General features: G+C 35.7%; 4 long non-coding RNA genes across 6 annotated transcripts; 2 read left to right on the top strand and 2 right to left on the bottom strand.

Moving 5' to 3' along the window:
* The first annotated feature begins 1,070 nt into the window (after positions 1 to 1,070).
* Positions 1,071 to 6,862, top strand: LOC149107852 (uncharacterized). Of its 3 annotated transcripts, none has more exons than XR_016209126.1 (2): positions 1,071 to 2,441; positions 4,939 to 6,862. It is a non-coding gene; the product is annotated as an uncharacterized LOC149107852 (long non-coding RNA). The 3 variants fall into 3 exon arrangements; XR_016209127.1 differs by lacking the exon at positions 4,939 to 6,862 and having other exon boundaries at positions 1,071 to 2,093; positions 2,360 to 2,859; XR_016209125.1 differs by having other exon boundaries at positions 1,749 to 2,093.
* Positions 3,213 to 4,940, bottom strand: LOC149107853 (uncharacterized). Its single transcript, XR_016209147.1, has 2 exons — positions 3,901 to 4,940; positions 3,213 to 3,397 (listed from the first exon to the last, which is right to left on the bottom strand). It is a non-coding gene; the product is annotated as an uncharacterized LOC149107853 (long non-coding RNA).
* A 3,581-nt stretch (positions 6,863 to 10,443) lies between the features above and the next one.
* On the bottom strand, positions 10,444 to 16,007 carry LOC149107851 (uncharacterized). The gene is made up of 5 exons (XR_016209138.1): positions 15,640 to 16,007; positions 13,395 to 13,479; positions 12,896 to 13,005; positions 11,064 to 11,191; positions 10,444 to 10,623 (listed from the first exon to the last, which is right to left on the bottom strand). It is a non-coding gene; the product is annotated as an uncharacterized LOC149107851 (long non-coding RNA).
* Positions 16,008 to 16,239: 232 nt separating this feature from the next.
* Positions 16,240 to 16,821, top strand: LOC149107850 (uncharacterized). Its single transcript, XR_016209136.1, has 3 exons — positions 16,240 to 16,273; positions 16,420 to 16,539; positions 16,717 to 16,821. It is a non-coding gene; the product is annotated as an uncharacterized LOC149107850 (long non-coding RNA).

Genomic DNA, 16,821 nt, shown 5'->3' with positions numbered 1-16,821 from the left:
TCTTTGTAAATTACAATTTACATGTTAGGGTTTTGTAAAATAAATTTACAGGAAATTTACAGCTTTTAGTACAACATGTAAATGTTCTGTAAATAGTGATTTACATTGTCTTTGTCGACAATGATCATTTGAAGAACATGTAAAAACCTGTAAAATATTTTACACACTTTTACAGTATCTGCCTTTGTAAAAAACATGTAAATTGCTTTGCTAAACCATGTAAGAAACATGTAAATAATTCAAGCGAATGCTGTAAAAAGTCTGGAAATGTTATGTTTGTAACCCTGTAAAAACCATGTAAATGAAAAAAGGGGGCCTGTAAGAAAGATGTAAAAACCATGTAAATGAAAAAAGGCGGCCGGTAAGAAACATGTAAAAACCATGTAAATGAAAAAAGGGGGCCTGTAAGAAACATGTAAAAACCATGTAAATGAAAAAAGGGGGCCTGTAAGAAACATGTAAAAACCATGTAAATGAAAAAAGGGGGCCTGTAAGAAACATGTAAAAACCATGTAAATGAAAAAAGGGGGCCTGTAAGAAACATGTAAAAACAATGTAAATGAAAGAAAGGGAGCCTGTAAGAAACATGTAAAAACCATGTAAATGGAAAACCTAGAAGTTGCACGGGTGCAGTGGGGGACTGTAAATAGCCTGTTAAAAACATGTAAATTAAAAACGGGGACCTTGCAAAGGCTGTGAAAACAATTTAAATGAGCTAATGGGGGCTTTTCGAAAAACTGTTAAAACCACGTTAATGTAAAATGGAGACTCTTAGAAAAAAAAGATCTAAATTTAAGAGAAGGCCTGCCTAAACCCTGCAAAAACCATGTAACGGAAAAGTGGGCTTATTTAATATAACTCTGGTGTAATGGTTCAACCAACGGAGACTGTTGAAATGATGTAAATTCCAAGTTACCGACAGGTTCGCTATCCTCTTGTAAACGGTTGGTTGGATTTTGCAAAGAAATAAATGAAAAGTTACCCCGGCCAGGTTAAACTTGGGGGACGGGGGGAGAGAGAGGAAGGGTTGTCACGGGTAACCGAGAACATATAAGTGGGACCTTTTAAAGGCGCGTAAAGTTAAAACGTAACACCGCCCTAAAGCTCCGTAAACCTACCGTGAAGCCTCCATTAAGGTGCCTTTTACGTTGAAGCATTTGAACTTCTCTAAAATCCAAGCGTGTGCTATAGTGTGCTTTAAATTGAAGTTGGGTTAGAGGGTATGCACCAAACTAAATCGCTGCATTGATCGACACCGCACGAAGCTGTCTTCTTGTGAACTTTCCGCGCATCCACAACGACAAAATAAAACTAGAATTGTTACTGCACATGCAGGCGTCCCAAGCTTACGCCTCTAGAAAAGGGAAAAATTAATTCTCGGACACGTACGTATTTATTCATGAAGGACCATGAAAGCGTCACGTGTTGTGTGAGTTCAATACGGAAAGAGCCCCGGTGACCGAGTTTGAACTGACGCGAGTTAGGTTAGGCAGGGAACCATAAGGGACACGGCCGGCCCAACGACCGTTTTCTCTCGAATGCTTTGAAACGCTGTTTTAGGCTATCTGGTGTACTTTCAAAGCTCTGTAGGTTAATTTTAGGTAGCGCAAAAAAAAATATATCTGTTCGGTTATTCTAGAGGAGCTTGTGTATCTCGTACTTATTAGGGCTTTTTTGTCCATTTCCCGAAAACGTTAGGACTTATCGCCTTTCCGAAAACGATAGCTGACTTTTTTTCGGTACCCAAAATGACATTTTGTTTTTTTGTTTTGTTTTGGTTTTTTTGTGTGATTTCTACCGTTCTGTGCTTTCATTGCCGTCACTGTTATCCCAGTCCCTTTATAAGAGCGTACCAGCCTTGTGATTGCCCGATCTCCAACAAACAGGAATCAGCGGTCTTCATGTTAGGTACCAGGTCCTCTCGGTTCTCCCGCCATGTTCGGCAGTTCGTTGGAACTTGCATCGAACTCGAGCTCTGTTTCAGCGGGCCAAAATCCACTCTACCTTCGCTTCGTCATCGTGCACAGTTTCAAGGCAAAGTTTTCCGTTACCCAGAAGCTGAAGATAGCGATTACAGGCAACAACAACAACAGGTAAGCAAGTCTTGCATAAATTGAACGAGTAGAGTAAAGTAACGTCAAGATACGTATACATTTCGTTTTGTCTTTGGTTGTGAATGTGTCATTATCAAGGAGAAGTTACATTGCTTGTGGAATCGACTTTGTTGATGTTTACCTGCTGTGCATAAAGGGCTTTATTATCTGTTATTATCTGTTCTCGATAACCGAGTAAGAGCATGTGACATTTGTTATTGGCTTATATGCACCTTATGATTCCTTCTGATGCATTCTCTTGTAAGGTTATGTTGCCCTCTGATGTGAATGCTAGTAAGCTAAAATGTAATGTGCCATCTTCAGCAGAGAAATTTCTCTTATGCTAGTGTAAGTATTCTGAAGTTACTCAAGTGTCTACAGTTGTACCTACATGCAAGTTACAATATGCTACACAACTGTACATGGACATTGCACCCACTGGTGCTGATAGTAAGTTAAATGTTGTGAAATTTTCTTTCACAAAAAAAACACGACGATACTTTATAAAGAGGTATACATGTACCTCAAACTGTCATGAAAACTACACAGGACTTGAAAAAAAAAGGAAGAGTAACTTGCCCAGGCAGGAAAATCTACTTGTCTTGGACGACATAGTATAGTCAATCGATTATTTCATAACAATCAATAGGAATTAGTCAATGATATCAGAAATCAATAAAAGGATTTGTCATGAGTAATCGATTGTGATCAAATTTTCAATAAGCATTATCAATTTTGCTGATACCAGCTTATCTTTTAAGCAACATTTAATAAGAAAGAAATGAACAAAAGATATAAAGTGAAATATGAAATCATGAATACAATTGCATAAAAACATAACATTGTATCTTGTAAACAGAATATTTTGCTGGCATACATGTATTGGGGACTATGTTTTAGGGGTCTTTGGTAGTGCCTTTGAAATCTACATAAAAAAGTTACAATCAAACATTGTGTTGAGGGACACAATTTTTCTACAGTTTATGTGAACTAACAAAGAGAGGCCAACTTTCAATTGATTCTCTAATGACTGATAAATTTGGTAAAATCAAATTGATAACTTGAAACTTCTCTAGCATGTGAGTATGAATTTCTTTCAGTTGATTGATAGCACTGATAACACTTACATTAATTTCAATTTATTGATTTATATCAATTTATGGATCAATTTCAATCGATTGCCTTACCCTGGGATGACCAGACAGCATTTTAGAGACCTGTTACAGCTGTACATTTTACTTGTACGAAATTGGGCTCTTACCAAATACATGCAGGTTTCATGTGTCATGCATCTGTTCATTCATCTGTAGCAGGGCAGGAAAAAAAATTGTAAGTCACTTGCCCAGTGGGCCAGTCAATTTCAGTTTTCGCTTGCCCCCATTTAAATATTAGTTGCCAGTGTGGTGGCCAGTAAGGAAATCAGAGGACAAATGCGAATGAAGTACGCTCGGATTCCTAACTAATTCTTGCTTTCAACCTAATAATTAACTAATCTTTAGGTCTTAAGTTTTGAAATGGAATGACTGGAAATTATCATTTATCAAGCTTGCATTTTTAGTCAGACTCACAAGACTACTGAGGCTACATTGTAATTTCACTTGCCCACTGGGCCACTGAACTTCTATTTTCACTTGCCCAAGAGCAAAATTTACTTGGCTGAGTAAATCAGATCTGGTTTTTTCCTGCCCTGAGTAGATCACAGATAACACCAAAATGTGGTAAAAACAAAAAATATTCACATAAGCCATTACCAGAGTGTGTCACAGAATCTGTGAATTTTTCAGGCGTGTGTCACTGATGTTCTTACCACATTTTGATGTCTTCTGCCATCTATTACTGAACAGATGCGCGACAACGTAGAATCTATCTGCTTCATAATACATAACAAAGAAACAAAAACAAACATTTATGACATCAGCTGTACCTTTGTCCACCAATAGAGCATAAGTACATGTAAGAAACAATCAAATTGTGCCTGCAAATAACTTGACTTATTATTTAAACATTGTTTGATAGGAGTTTGATTTATTGTGCATGAATATTACAATGTAGAAGATAGTGAACATTGAATATTTACTGCCACACATTTTGAGTTTAGCTCTTCTACATCCTCTGACATTCAGTGCCTTCCAATCAGAGATGCAAAGTTTTTGTCACACAGTAGCTACAAATGTAGATTAAGATCTGTTTGATTGATGAATATTCAGGGCTCAAAATAATGGCCGGTCAACGGGCAATGTCTGGCCAGAATGGTCACTTGACTGGCCAAAAACTTCACTCGCCAGTCATGTTGACCAGTCATGTCATGTTGAGACGGTCACGTTGTTCATTCTTGAATAAACAATCAAATCCCCAACTGTAAATCTGAGAGTTTTTAATCTCTTTTTTATTATGACCTCTAATGAAAACATACACCAATGCATACATGTATCTGTTCGAATGGCTAAAGACCATTCGCTTGCTGTTTATCATGCGTTCAAGATCGATAGGAATGCCATTCGAGTGACTGGGGTTAATATTAAGCCAATTTTTAAACGGTCTAGCAGTGACTGGAACAAATAAACTATATTTGTGGGTTTAATTTGGCTCACATTACATGTACTTGATTTTTGCATAAATATCCTGACCGGTCAGAAACGAGACATGACCGAGCTAAAATTACTTTGGCCAGTCAACATGACTGGCTACAGTCTGATTTCAAAGGTCACAGTATAAATTGGAATGATAAGAAACAAAATAATAACTCCAATGTAAAATTCACTGATTGATATCATACACAGAATTTGCTGATTCATATTCAGACATAACTTATCTTATTTAACGAAATGTTTTATGTTACTTGTAGGATGAAGTAAAATTGAGAGTGGTCAATACATGCATACTCCTTGGCATTGATGCTTGATCAGGAAAAAATCAGCCACTGAGAAGTCTACAGTACTTATGACTCTATAAGGGGTCCAAGGCCCATTTCTTGAAGGCCCTGGAAACTTTTCGGGCCCACAAAGCCATCTTTAATTGAGCTGTGTCTAAAAACTAAGAGCTGTATATGCCTGAAACTTCTTGTGTGAAGGAAACCTCTGTTCATATTGAGAATAAGCGATTAAAACAGCTCTGTAAGCATAAGATTTCAGATTTTGGTATGGCTTTCTGGGTGCGAAAACTTTTTGGGACCTTCAAGAAATGGGTCCCTGGTGCATTACAGTCTAACATGGTGACCTTCAACACTTTGATATGCTCTGGCAGCTTTCTGGCATAAATTCAACCACTTTAAACATTTTTTAATGCTTTGAAGTATCACTTACACTGTACCTGTGTTAGTGAATTAACATCAAATTTAAATATCTTAGATTACTAGGTTGATACTTATTGTTCAATACAACAGCTATAAGATTTCATCATAAAAAGAAAAGGCTATGTTTACATACATGTAGTACCATGATGTGTTATGGGAACTATGGTACTGATAGGCCTTTCAATTTTAACAGGCCCCTATGAATTTTTTTTTTACAGTACAGTTTTTTATCACAAAAAGAAAAAGTAAAATTTTGAATATTGTTTACAGTGAACGTTTTGTCAGGGGTCCAAAATGTTTGTACTGTTTGGATTCCGTACAGTTTTGGAAAAAGAAGGAAACTGTGACTTTGTAAACATAGCCTAAAAGATGTCACGAGCCTTGTTTTATGTTATGCAATGTAGTATTCCTTTGGCATGAATGTTTTTATGATGAATTTAAAATGTCAATCTCTATCTTGTGGTAAATGTTTTTTCTCCCTATTTTCTGTTATTTCAAACAAGAACAATTCACTCTATGAAAAAAGTTGATCAATACTTCACACTTACATTGCAGTAATTTTCATAATAAGGTAAAGGTAAAGTCTGCATACGAGCCACATGGCCCAACAGGCTGGAGCTTATCCCGCTTTCTGTAGCAGGAAGCGACTAGGACTATTTCTACTCCCCCTGGATGAGATGCCAGTCCACTGCAGGGTTACCCAACCATTAAATTCGCTGCTACCCACTTATACACCTGGGTGGAGAGACACAGAATAAAGTGTGTTGCCCAACAACACAACAGAATGTACCCGCCTAGAGCTTGAACCCGGATCGCTTGATCAGGAGTTGAGCGCACTACATGTAACTACGAGGCCATCGTGCCTCCCCCATTTTTCATTGTTAAGGCTAATTTAATCCTACATTAATTACTTAGTAAGAAAAAACAGTTTATTCATTCATTTTATGACAAAGGTATTATCATTACGTTACATTTTACTTTGTGGATTTAGTATATATTTAAGAGAGGTATCCATTCACAAACAATTTTAATTTAGTAATACACCTAAATTGCAAAATTTTTACTAGTTGTAGCTGACAACAGTATAGTTCTTAATCATTTTATTATTTATGAATTAAATAGGGCTGAATATGACATGGTTTCGCACAATCTTGAAAAGGTCTTGAATTTTAGTAGTCTTCTTGAAAAGTGCTTGAATTTGGTTAAAGGAGCTCAGTCATGGTATTTTAAAATATTTTGGCCATGCACAAAATTACATTTAAGTCGTCTTGTTATGAATAGATAGAAAAGAAAACATGTTTTATTTGTTGCAATGTATACACTGTAAACCTTATTCATGGCATATAAAAACTATTTGAATTTTACTGAGTTTTTTCTGATTGCAATAAATTTCTGATTCTGTATAAATTTGCATATTTTCTACTATTATAATTAAGGTCAACAGATTTGATTACAATAAAACAGTACATTCCATGCATTTTTCCTCAAGTGATTATTTACACATCATTTATTGCACAGGGTTTCTGCCTCCCTTTTTCGATTTTCATGTTATTTACAGGCTCCCTTTTTCAATTTACAGGTTATTTGCAGGCTCCCTTTTTCAATTTACAGGTTATTTACAGGCTCCCCTTTTCAGTTTACATGTTATTTACAGGTTCCCTTTTTCTATTTCCATGTTATTTACAGGCTCCCTTTTTCCATTTACATGCTCTTTACAGGCTCCCCTTTTCGATTTCCATGTTATTTACAGGCTCCCTTTTTCGATTTACATGTTATTTACAGGCTCCCTTTTTCGATTTACATGTTATTTACAGGCTCCCTTTTTCGATTTACATGTTATTTACAGGCTCCCTCCTTCGATTTACATGTTATTTACAGGCTCCCTTTTTCGATTTACATGTTATTTACAGGCTCCCTTTTTTGATTTACATGTTATTTACAGGCTCCCTTTTTCGATTTACATGTTCTTTATGGGCTCCTTTTTTGATTTCCATGTTATTTACAGACTCCCTTTTTCAATTTACACGTTATTTACAGGCTCCCTTTTTCGATTTACATGTTATTTACAGGCTCCCTTCTTCGATTTACATGTTATTTACAGGCTCCTGTTTTCATTTTCCATGTTATTTATAGCCTCCCTTTTTTTATTTACATGTTGTTTACAGCCTTCCCTTTTTTATTTACATGTTATTTACAGTATTATGGCACCCTCCTTGTATTAAATTTACATGTTATTTACGGGTTTCCAGGTTGAATCACAAGAAATTTACAGGCTATTTACAGTATTTGCACGAACAGTTTACATGTTATTTACATGATCTTAGCCCTTTGCTTTGAAACATTTACAGTGTTTTCTTCATCATTTACATGTTTCACTTAAAATATTTACATGTTATTTACATGAAACCTCCAAAACATGTAAAAGGGGAAAAATCATGTAAATCATTCTTTACAGTCTTTTTTTGATTATTTACATGTTAATTACATGTTATTTACATACTCTGTAAATTTTCAACTTTTCCAGTGATACATGTTTTTCTCGTGGTTTATTCAAAATTTATCTTAAGAAAACACTGTATATGAAATGTGGTTTTTATCAAGACAAGTTCTGACCGCCCGCCACAATGTAAAATACTTAACATCATTGTGTAACACCTTCTGCTGGTTGAAAATATCGGCTCATTGATTTTAATGTTTTTATTGTCTTTTGATATTGCAGAATTATATAAATGACAAATATATGTTAGAAATGTACATCAGTTTTGGACCTTTAATAACTTCTCTAACAATACAATCAAAGTGAAGAATGATCATCGCAATAAATTTTCCAATTTAAGCAATTGGAAAGAAGAAGCCTGAAAAAAAATCAGGGCTTCAACGGGATTCGAACCCGTGACCTCCGCGATACCGGTGCGATGCTCTACCAACTGAGCTATGAAGCCACACATTGGGAGCGAGGTCAATTTCTTGAGTTCGTATCTTCCCGTGAGGAGTGAAATGATGTGAAGTTTATATGAAATAAATCATATATGAACTGCGGTTGTAGATGAAAGTGAAGAATGATCATCGCAGTAAATTTTCCAATTTAAGCAATTGGAAAGAAGAAGCCTGAAAAAAAAAAAAAAAAAAATCAGGGCTTCAACGGGATTCGAAGCCGTGACCTCCGCGATACCGGTGCGATGCTCTACCAACTGAGCTAATATATAGATTTAGGCCAGCCTAAAAGCGGAGCTCCTCAGTTATTTTTCGGAATGTTGTTACTAATAAAAATAATCCAACATGTATGAGGTAAATTGCGAATGATTTAATAGTTTCAGCCGGAACTAGTATTACATCAGCAGATCGAGGTGTAAGATGGTGTGATTATGAAATATAGAGCCACGATTTCAAGGATTTCTGGGAAGCTACCAAAAATCTTGATCACATAACAGAACTGTCTTCTGTGCTTTTTGGTGGCATTTCTTGTTCTTTCCTACCTTATTCAGAAAGACAAGGCATTGTCATTAATCATTATATTCTTCCTTAGTTAACATGGGGACTCCCACACAAAAGAAGTTTACACATTTTTTTGTTGTGAGGACTGATTGAAATGCAGTGGTTACAATATACTCAGTCCCTGAATCTCTACCAAATGAAATCTCACAAAAATACCAAAACAGTATACATATGTGAAAAGTTGGAAAGTTTTGTTTTCTAACTTGTCCCCAAAGATACATTCAGCCATCTTCACTATTGTATGGAGTCTCCTCCTGCTGGAAGGGTTTGCAATAAGCAAAATCACCCTTGCATGAATATTACGATATTTTTTTTTTTTGCTGATCATGAATACTTGCATAGGCTTCTAATAATAATTTTATTATTCAATTTCAATGTGATTTGTTCTTTTTCTCGACTGGCATTGTCGACTACAAGAGCTGCGATTGGGTTCCATTGATTAATTTTGCTATGATTAAATTATACCAAGAATTATCAGTGAGCTAAGAGGAAGTTGTATTATGTACATGTATTTTGTCTGCACTACACAACCAAATGCACTCAAAGGTTATGAGGCATAGGTACATTTGTCAGAAGAGCCCAGCATATCCAAGATATGTTTTGATTGACACATGAGTTAAGATAATTTACAGCAAAATGGATAAAAAATACATCAATATCCTACATGCACCAAAGCCAGACATGGGGTCATAAGGCAATCGTTTAAACAACAGATTGAAATAATTTATAAATTAGAGAACACTATTTCTACAACAGAATGGAACAAATTAACCTTATCGGACATTGGGAATGGCAAGGCTGTCTGTAGAATGTCACAAATTTCTCAACCCTTTCTTTCTACAAAAATGCTAATCCTGCAACTTTGCTTAAGACCCAGTTCTCCATTTCGTGTTGCCAAAATATCAATTTATGCCATGTCCAATGCAGATTATCACAAAATTGATTTAAAAGCTCAATAAATATCATTTTAAAGCCAAAAAGCCAATTATTTAAATAAACCACGAGTAAATTATCTCTAAGAAAAACTGATTAAATTAACAGGCACTTAAAAATAATTAGTTAATATGTGTTTCTTAATAATGTAATGCAGTGTATCTGTCACAATGTTGCAGCTATGATATTACTACAAACAGGATGGGTTGCAGAACTGAACCTCCAAGTCCGTTTATTCAATGAACTTGGTGCAGAATTTATAATCCCATCAAGTTGTCTGTAAATACAGAGAAACCAAACAAAGCATTACAATCATAAGTAATGAATTACTAAACTCTTTTACATGTACTGTATGAACAGTGTATGTTTCATAAATATTGGGGATCTCTCAGAAGCTGCATCCATGATAAATTAATTTGTTCCCAGATGCATTTGTTTATAGAACTTTTCACAAATTAATATCTCTGTCATAACAGTGACCTCTGTGTTCTCCAACAATTAGCACACAAGAAAAATACACTCAGTAAGATATTGTTTACAATAAAAATCAATGCCTATAAGCAATCATAAGGACCTTAAATTTATATTACCTCAGAAATATCTCACCAGGCCATGGTTGCTTTGAACATCTTTGATGTTTTAATACAGGCTCCCCATCTGTAACCTGTTCATATATTGACTGACAGGAACAGGCATGTAATTCCTTTCTTTGATATACAGTGTACTTCATTGTTAGCTGTTTACTGAGTGTTAGTAGTGAGTCAAATGCTAGGGGTTGGTACTCCAACTTTCACTGTGGCAGGCTCTGCCCTGAGATACAAAGCAAACTTACATAACTGTTATGAACTTCGCCACTTGCTTTCGAGAGCAAATGCAATTTGCTTCAAACAAGCAACTGGAACATTGAGGGTTACAACAATGTGCACAGTCCCAATCACAGGGTCATCCAGGCTGTTTGGTTGTACATATAACTGTACAACTGTATATGAGTTCAGCTTCCAGAAGAAAATCAGAGTTTGTCAGGATAAATACTGATGTTCTTGCTTACTCAATGAATGAATGTGCAGTTCCAGAAGATATTCACACCCAACACCCATTCACGGCCAGTCTTTAGAAATTCCAAATTAAAGTATCAGGAATCAAGAGCTCTAATAGAGAAAAAACCTCCATGTGGGGTATGAATCTTTTCTTGAAGAAAACAATGTCTGAGAAATCATTAATTACGTAATAATGTTTAAGAAACATCTTACCTTTCAGAGAATTTTGTAATCTACACTGTCTGGCCAGTTCATATACATGTATTTGACAAGTTGACACTGGGCATGTTTGTAAATTTGTGCACTTCAACATCAAATTACTATGTAGTAACACTGGCCAACTAAAAACAAACAGCATAATTTGGTTAATTAATATACACTGTACATTATTAGGTTGAAATATTGGTGTAGATTGTTGCACATCAACAGATACAGAAACTATTTGCACCTGAATCATAATGAGTGAAAAATCGTGCATGAGACATTTACATGTACATGTAACAGCCCTCCACCTCAGAACCATCACAGATATGATATGATATTTTTAAACTCTCTGAATTTGGAAACCGAAATCCGGAATCCAGAATCTGGAATCCAGAATCCAGAACCAAAAACCAGAATCTGGAATCCAGATATTATGAATGATGACAGAAATAATTCACTTCAGCAATGTCTAATAAATAAATATGAGCAAAAATAATTTTGTTGTTATTTATTTTCTTGGCTTTACTTCAGCCACAGACTGTAATTGCTAAAAAATTATTGACTAGTTCTGAACAACCCTTAGCTATATATCTGGCCCCATTGTTCAAAAGCTGCATAAAGCTATTCATTCAGTACATCACTATCCAGTCAGAGTTACTGATTTTTTGGGTGGATAGAGTTACTCATGGCCTGCGAGCAGGCTCTAGTATCTGTCTCTATTGTCTGAGCAGGCTAAATAGGTGTCTAGTGTTTTTCTGCATTGGCATGTCACCAAGAGCCTTCATGCAGCTTTGCCAAGTTACCCATCTTTTGTTCAAGCTGGCCCTGGTGAGAGCCTGGTTCTTGTCTAGATCAAATTGCTCTGAGAAGACTGGTGAGCAGCACATTAACAACAAGCTATTATAGGCTATTGCAGTGAGTTTCTGGCAGTCTTTTAGCATCTTTGAACAGCATGTGGTCTGATCTGTCAGCAAGTGAGAAGCAGAGAGAAGTAAGTGTGCAACATTTCTACAAATTGTTTTAATATGATGGCCGCCAAGAATATGAAATGCTGATTTGTCACAGTATCAGTGTGGAAATCGTGTTAATCTGGAATTGGTCTCGTATCTGTTGGAAAAATCAAATTTCATATTTAGACCAGACGGGTTAGCCCTTGGACTTCGAAATTGGGGGGCGTGACCGTCAATGTACAGGGGGCTGCCACTGATGGATATCCTGTTCTCTATGACATTTTCTATCTTGTTCAGTATGTACTAGACAGAAAGGATAAATTTATACTTCCGGTAAATTGAAGATCACTTATTAAACAAAATGGCAATTACCAGCAAGCTTATTTTAGACACTCTCGAGGTGCTTGGAATAAAATTAAGATGCACTTTACTGAGATTCTCATAATCATAGCCCTCACTAAAAATAACGGTTGCACAATTTCAACAGACAGGGAATTTTTGTTTCAAAAAAGGTTAAGTTTGAGGTCCTTTTTACTTGGCAGCTTACTTTTTACAGTCGAAAAGCTAAGCAAAACAATTTTCATGTATTTGAAGAACTTATTTTCTTTGATTTGCGGATTCCGGTTTCCAGTTTCTGGATTCTGGTTTTTGGTTCCAGATTCCGGATTCCAGTTTCTGGGTTTTAGGGTTGCCCCATATTTAACATATTGTTTGCTTCACATTCAGTTTACACATGGCTGTTATCCAGCATAAGCAGACTTATAAGTTTTCCTTCAAAAATATATTGCAACAACTATTGCATCTTTCGTTACCTATTCTTGTGATGAAATGACACAAAATTCAAGAACAAGAAGTCATAAGCATAAAACTAACTTACATGGTAGTGCTTACCGTTCCTCTTACTGTCTGCATATGCTGCCCATAAACTGATGCTGCCTGAACAATGTACTCATTATTTTTCTGATCACACCTTTTAAAACGTCACTGTTATATAATTTGCCCTGAAAAAGCAATACATGAAATGTTATGCCTTTGGCACTCACCAAATACCTTTACATGATGTATAATGTACACCATATCAACATTCACAATTCTCTTTACTTTCATTGTAACTCTTTTGTGTCATGTTCCCTCACTTGAAGACAGGACTTCCACATTAAGTTATAATTTGCCTCAGGAATCTCTATGAATTCACAGGGAGTGATAACAATTAAATCATGACTAATTTTAGCAAAGGAGGCATTAGAATGTCAGATTTTAATGCTAAGTTTATACAGTAACTTTACATTACTCTTCGTACATATATATAACCTCTCAATTATTGCACCTATAGACAGAAGGTGTGCTGGGGGAAGAAATGGTCTAAACTCTCTGAACTTTTCCCCCTTACCTGTAATAGGATGACTATTATGAACTATGGTTTGTAACCAACACCAACATCAGGTTATGTATACACATGTATATTTTGTTGTCGTCTGTAATCATAAAAAAATAAAAATTTAAAATCCTCCATAAAGTTCACACTCAATAACACTGCTACATGTAGCGCTGTTACTGGAAATCAATTTAAGTGAAACTGTTGAAACAGCTCTGCCAAAATTTTTCCTAGCAGTTAAGGCAGGATAACAGAATATACATGTAGCACACAGCAAAGGCTAGAGATACACACATGTTAGTTATCAGTTAGGATTTGGTGAGCTTCTGTGCTGTAGGTATGGTGGAAAATAATAGATTATCAGAAATGAAGGTTCCTGAGACATTTTGACAGCACTGAGAGGAATTAATATATAAATTCACAAAAGAAGGAGAAGTTCTTGCCCTGTCCAGTTCTCTGTAATAAAAATATCATTTACATATGAATCATTTATAATATGTGGTTTGTGTTTAAAGCCGATATAATGCACACTCTGATTCGCCAATTCCAGTGCATTATTTACATTTACATGGTATACCTCGGTAAAACCATAAAACATTGCATGCGACTAAAATAAAAAATATAAAAAATAAAAAGAAATGCCTAATTCATAACAATTTAAAATACTCAACACTAAAACGAATGTAATTCTTTACTTGAAAATTATTCTCCCGTGATGCCCATGGGCCAATTACAGGCATGCTAAAAAGTCCTAACACAAAGTAAAAGGAAATTAAGAAAACTATTGCTTTTTTCCGGAAAATTGTAGCGACTGAAGACAATGATGGAACACTCTGAGAGTGCATTCTATCAACCTGATGAGATAAAATTTAAGGAGAATAGAGAATTCACGAAGTTATATCACAAACAAATTGGTACTGGACAGGAGAAAGGAAACTGTACAGCCAGGAAGAAACTGAAACTTTCTTCGACCAGTATGCATGCACAACAAAGAAAACAGTCAGTGACATTCATTTAATAAGTTAGTAAATAAAAAATTAGTGTGAAGAAGAAAGCAAAGAGAGAGAGAGTGGAGATAGGAGAGCGCTCTCTCCAACTAAATTGTGTATATATGTATGTAAAAGTTATTCTTATTACTGAGAAATGGTTAGGGCAAGAACTCCTATTACACTGTTCAATTTACCGAGTCAATTAGTACTATCTCACTTTTTTGGAACATTTCCATATTAAGTGTAAATACCGCATTGGGGAATAACCTCTTATTAACAAAATACGGTCCATGTACCCCCAACCAAAAGCAATGGCACAAATAACATGAAATAGCCCATCAAAATCAAAGCAGAGCTTTATTTGCAGACAGGATTACCATGCATAATCGTCTACTCGACATTTTGGACTATATAAGTATTTCACCAAACCGAACTAATTGGACAGACAACAAAATAAAACGAGGAAATCTACATTATAAACACAAGATGCATATCACTATATCTGAGCTCGAGTATCAACAGCAAATCCCTTTTCAATGAACGGTGACCGAATAAAAGAGAGGATAAAGAAAATTCGTTTAAGTTTGCGGTGTTAAAGTTGAAAAATTATTCACGCTTAAATTTGAATATTACTGAGAGTCTGTATTTTTGCCGACGGCTTAATTTAGCTATGCAGTCATTTTATTGGCAGTACCTTTACCAGTCTTCAACCAATTTAACCTCGGAATTCACAAAAGCATTTCGCCAAACCGAATAAATTGAACTAACAAAACGAGGAAATCTCCATACTTTGTAATCACAATATGCAAATATTCACATAGGAACAAAAGTAAATTTAGCAAATCCTGTTCGCTTCGGCTTAAAATGGTTTGTAGACCTTTCTTGGTTCAGTTTTCAACAACAGAAGAACAAATTTTAGCAGTCTACGAAGCGGCAGTGCTAACTAAATCAGAGAAAACTTCAAAACTCGCCCGGCCGTGTTTACAAGTACGATTTTGGTTAAGCTTATTTTTAGATGTGAGGTTATAAGCTTAAATTGACGACGAAAATCGATAGAAAACATAATTTGGTTACTCATTACAGCAACCTCCAAAGCGATCCACGTGTTATTGTTTAGAGACGAGCGAAATTAAAACGATGCAATTTTTAAAATCTCTTACAGCATGGCTTCAAATAAAGAAGACTTTTAATGGTTCCAATTGAAAATAAGCTTATATCTCCGAGGAAACTTGTTAATTTTCATACCAAACGCAACAACAAAAGTCACTTACCGCAAGTTGGCAATTCAGTTCGGCCAGTGTAAATCTTCCAGGCAGAAACTTGCAGCAAAAGTTGTGAAGACTAAACTGAAGTTATATTTTCGATAGATCAACGAATCAACCACTTCTTTCCGCTACGTTTACTGTTTTGCAATTTCTCTAAAACACTCGGGTACGTTTGATTTCTCTCATGTTCATCACCTGACCAAATCAGGTGACTTTTGAATTTTCTTGCACGGCTGCACAGCATCACGTTCGCGCGAATTTTGAACTTGGCCATGGGGAGTTCGGCAGTCTTCTGAATCAATTTGTCGGGTACTTTCGCCTCCTTTCTATAGCCATCGTTAGCTTTGGTTCACGGCATTGTTCGGTATTATTTCACCTCCTTTCTCTAGCCCTTGACTAGCTATAATTTATGGTTGGCGAAATGGTGCAAAATTCACAAAGTTTATATTCATTCACATTTAATGTTATTATTATTATTCACGAATATATTTATTCACATTCAACAACTAAATTTATATTCAAGAAATATATTAATTCACATTTAACGACGTATTTCGTATTCACGAATATATTTACTCACATTAACGGGATGTATTCATTCACATTCACCATCTACAAGAACCCTTCTGATTATCTTCTGGTTAGTGGGCATGGACAAAAGCAAATGACATTTTAAACTCGACCAAGTGTACCGTTGTGTATATTGTTGTGTCGAACAAATTTATAAGACAAGGAACATGCCAATCGCACAGTGAAAAGTACGTGTTGACTCTTTACTTTCTACAGTGCCGTGACACCTTTTACATTGAAACCTTTCATGTGGTGGTCCTTATATATGCCCCGAAGAGAATCAATTTTGGTGACAATACATATGTGATGAGGGTCCATCTGGCCATTTTGGATTGGGTAAGTTACTATCAATACTTGTTAGACAATTTTTGTTTTCTGTTTATTTCTTTTATGGAAACATTTCATGTAGGCTCTAAGCTCTTCGGGTTTACCCAATGATCGATGGGAGGGCATATGGTACTATGAATTAGATGGACTGTACTGCATAATTATAACACTTCACTTCAATTATAGAATGAAAATGTTGCCCCAACTAGAGTGCTGAGACCAAAGACATTCATGTTCAGACAGGCCATATGGAATGAGGTGTTCAAGAGGAATAAAATAGATGTGAACCCA

The sequence above is a fragment of the Orbicella faveolata genome, unplaced genomic scaffold, assembly GCF_042242905.1.
Source record: "Orbicella faveolata isolate gen_17 unplaced genomic scaffold, um_ofav_v1 contig_26, whole genome shotgun sequence".
NCBI classification, from domain to species: Eukaryota; Metazoa; Cnidaria; class Anthozoa; order Scleractinia; family Merulinidae; genus Orbicella; species Orbicella faveolata.
Note: the sequence above shows the minus strand (reverse complement) of the source record. Positions and strands in the feature narration are given on the sequence as shown.